This window comes from Tachyglossus aculeatus, chromosome X3 (genome assembly GCF_015852505.1).
Source record: "Tachyglossus aculeatus isolate mTacAcu1 chromosome X3, mTacAcu1.pri, whole genome shotgun sequence".
Lineage (NCBI taxonomy): Eukaryota > Metazoa > Chordata > Mammalia > Monotremata > Tachyglossidae > Tachyglossus > Tachyglossus aculeatus.
In genome coordinates, this window is record NC_052099.1 from 2,213,425 (window position 1) to 2,216,161 (window position 2,737).

General features: G+C 46.6%; 1 non-coding gene across 1 annotated transcript; it reads left to right on the forward strand.

Moving 5' to 3' along the window:
- The first annotated feature begins 555 nt into the window (after positions 1–555).
- On the forward strand, positions 556–693 carry LOC119948966. Its single transcript, XR_005457067.1, has one exon. It is a non-coding gene; the product is annotated as a small nucleolar RNA SNORA7 (small nucleolar RNA).
- The last annotated feature ends 2,044 nt before the right edge of the window (positions 694–2,737 follow it).

The following is a 2,737-nucleotide window of genomic DNA, read 5'->3' on the forward strand; positions in this document are numbered from 1 at the left end:
CTAATCTAATTGTTCTGTGTCTATCCCAGCACTTAGCCCAGTGGGTGGCACATACTGAGCCCTTACCAAATAATCATCATCATAATAATAATGATAGCATTTATTAAGTGCTTAGTATGTGCAAAGCACTGTTCTAAGCGCTGGGGAGGTTACAAGGTGGTGAGGTTGTCCCACGGGGAGCTCACGGTCTTAATCCCCAATTTACAGATGAGGGAACTGAGGCCCAGAGAAGTTAAGTGACTTGCCTGAAGTCACACAGCTGACAATTGGTGGAGCCAGGATTTGAACCCATGACCTCTGACTCCAACGCCCGGGCTCTTTCCACTGAGCCATGCTGCTTCTCTAATAATAATAATAATAATAATAATAATAATAATAATAATAATAATAGTTCCTCCACAGTGAAGTAAACTATTATTCAAGAGGATATAAAATTTATGATTGACTCTTTGTTCACCAACTGTTCAAAGGATTTATTTTGTTTGGCTCTTCTGAGCAAAAAGGCTGCCGACCCCTGAGCTAGGAGGCACGTTTGGAAGGAGGTAACGTAAACTGCCCCTCTCAGGGTCACACCTAGAGAGTTTCCTGTACTCTACCAGTCTCGACTAGGGGAGGGAGAGTCAAGCAGAGCCGTACTCATTCCATTTCTAGCTTGGGCAGTGGCTAGTGAGTGGAAGGCCATCTGCTACAAGTCAAAACTCACCCGTGCTGGGCAGCAGCGACACGGGAGAGAGTCGAGAGCGGAGACTCAGGCTGACTGCATGGAAGGACGTAATGGTAAACCACTTCTGTATTTTTACCAAGAAAACTCTATGAACAGGTGGAGGTGGGGTGTTCTGGGAGAGATGTGTCCATGGCGTCGCTATGGGTCGGAGACGACTCGACGGCGTAAGACAAGACAAAGCGTATGCTGGGAGAAGAGAGCAAGAAGATACAAAGGAGAGAAGTGGCAGAAAGCCTCAAAGCCGATCAGTGGTCTGTAGCTTCTGTTTGATGCTGAACGGTTGAAGTCACTCATAAACCCACCTGTCTGTGCCCCACCCCTGCCCGTCCTTTGCTTACCCAGAGAACTCTCACCACAAGTTGGGTCTACCGCTCCATTCCACCTGGACTCCGTGCATCTCTAATAATAGAGATTATTATAGCATGGCGGGGGGGAATAGAATGGCAGAGGTTAGATTGATTGGCACAGGGGCAGAAAGATTGGGGCAGGGACAGACTAGGGCAGGACAGGACTCTGTGCTCGTCCTTTACTCCACTCTTAAATCCCCATCAGAACCCTAAAAGTCCATCTTTCTGACTAGCTGAATGAGGTTGGGAAGAGGGAGGTCTAGGGAAGGAAATAAGGAGGCAGAGAATGTGCTTTTTCTGTTTGGCCCAGGAAGGTGGAGATCATTTTTTAAATAATAATTATTATTACTATTATTATTATTATTACCAAAGTCCATCTTTCTGACTAGCTGAATGAGGTTGGGAAGAGGGAGGTCTAAGGAAGGAAATAAGGAGACAGAGAATGTGCCTTTTCTGTTTGGCCCAGGAAGGTGGAGATCATTTTTTAAATAATTATTATTATTACTATTATTATTATTATTACCATCGTCCTAACCGTTAGGTCTTTCCACTAGGCCACCCTGATTCCCATAACTTCTACTAACTCTACTGTTCTCTCCCAAGCATTTAGTACAGTGCTTTGCACACAGAAGGCACTCAATAATTACCAATGATGAGTGGATTGATTGACTGATGTACCAAAGACAACTTCCTCAGGAGTGGAGCCTCCCTTATCATGTGATGCTAATCAAGCTGAGTTTCCAGAAAAATTGAGAGGAAACTTGGTTTGGGAGAGGAATTCTGATGTGAAACATCCAAATCGGAACATTTGTGGTGAATAATAATCATGGTATTTGTTAACGCTTACTATGTGCGAAGCACCGTTTGAAGCGCTGGGGGGGGATACAAGGTAATCAGGCTGACCCATGTGGGGCTCACAGTCTTCACCCCCATTTTACAGATGAGGTAACTGAGGCACAGAGAAGTTAAGTGGCTTGGTCAAGGTCACACAACTGACAGGTGGCGGAGATGGGACTCGAACCCATGACCTCTGACTCCCAAGCCTGGGCCGCTTCCACTGAGCCTGTTTCCGCTCTGAGTTTGGGTCCATTAAGTAGCTCAGTGAACAGAGCAAGGGCCTGGGAGTGAGAGGGACATGGGTTCTAATCCCGGCTCCGCCACATGTCTGCTGTGTGACCTTGGGCAAGTCACCTAACTTCTCTGGGCCTCAGTTACCTCAAATGTAAAATGTGGGACAGGAACTGTGTCCAACCTGCTTAACTTGTATCTACCCCAGCGCTTAGAACGGTGGTTGGCACATAGTAAGTGCTTAACAAGTGCCATAATTATGATTATTAAGGTTGCCTCATCCTGGAAAGATGGGGGCAGCCACCTTGACTGTCACTGCAGCCGGAGGTGACCGAGAGGAGCCTAAAACTCTGCCTCTCCAGCTACAGTGCCCTGTCCGCTCCTCTCCTATCTATCCTTCTCCTGGTATTTCGCGGTGTTTTTGTGTTTTTACTATTTCATCCTTCCCTGTGTGTCTGTCACCCAACCCCTCTCCCTCCCCTTAATATCAGAATGTGTGCCCCTGGAGGGCCAGGGACCATGCCCAACTTTCACCTAGGTATTTTTCCTCCAGTGTTTAGTACAGTGCTCTGTACAAAGTAGTGCTTAATAAATGCCA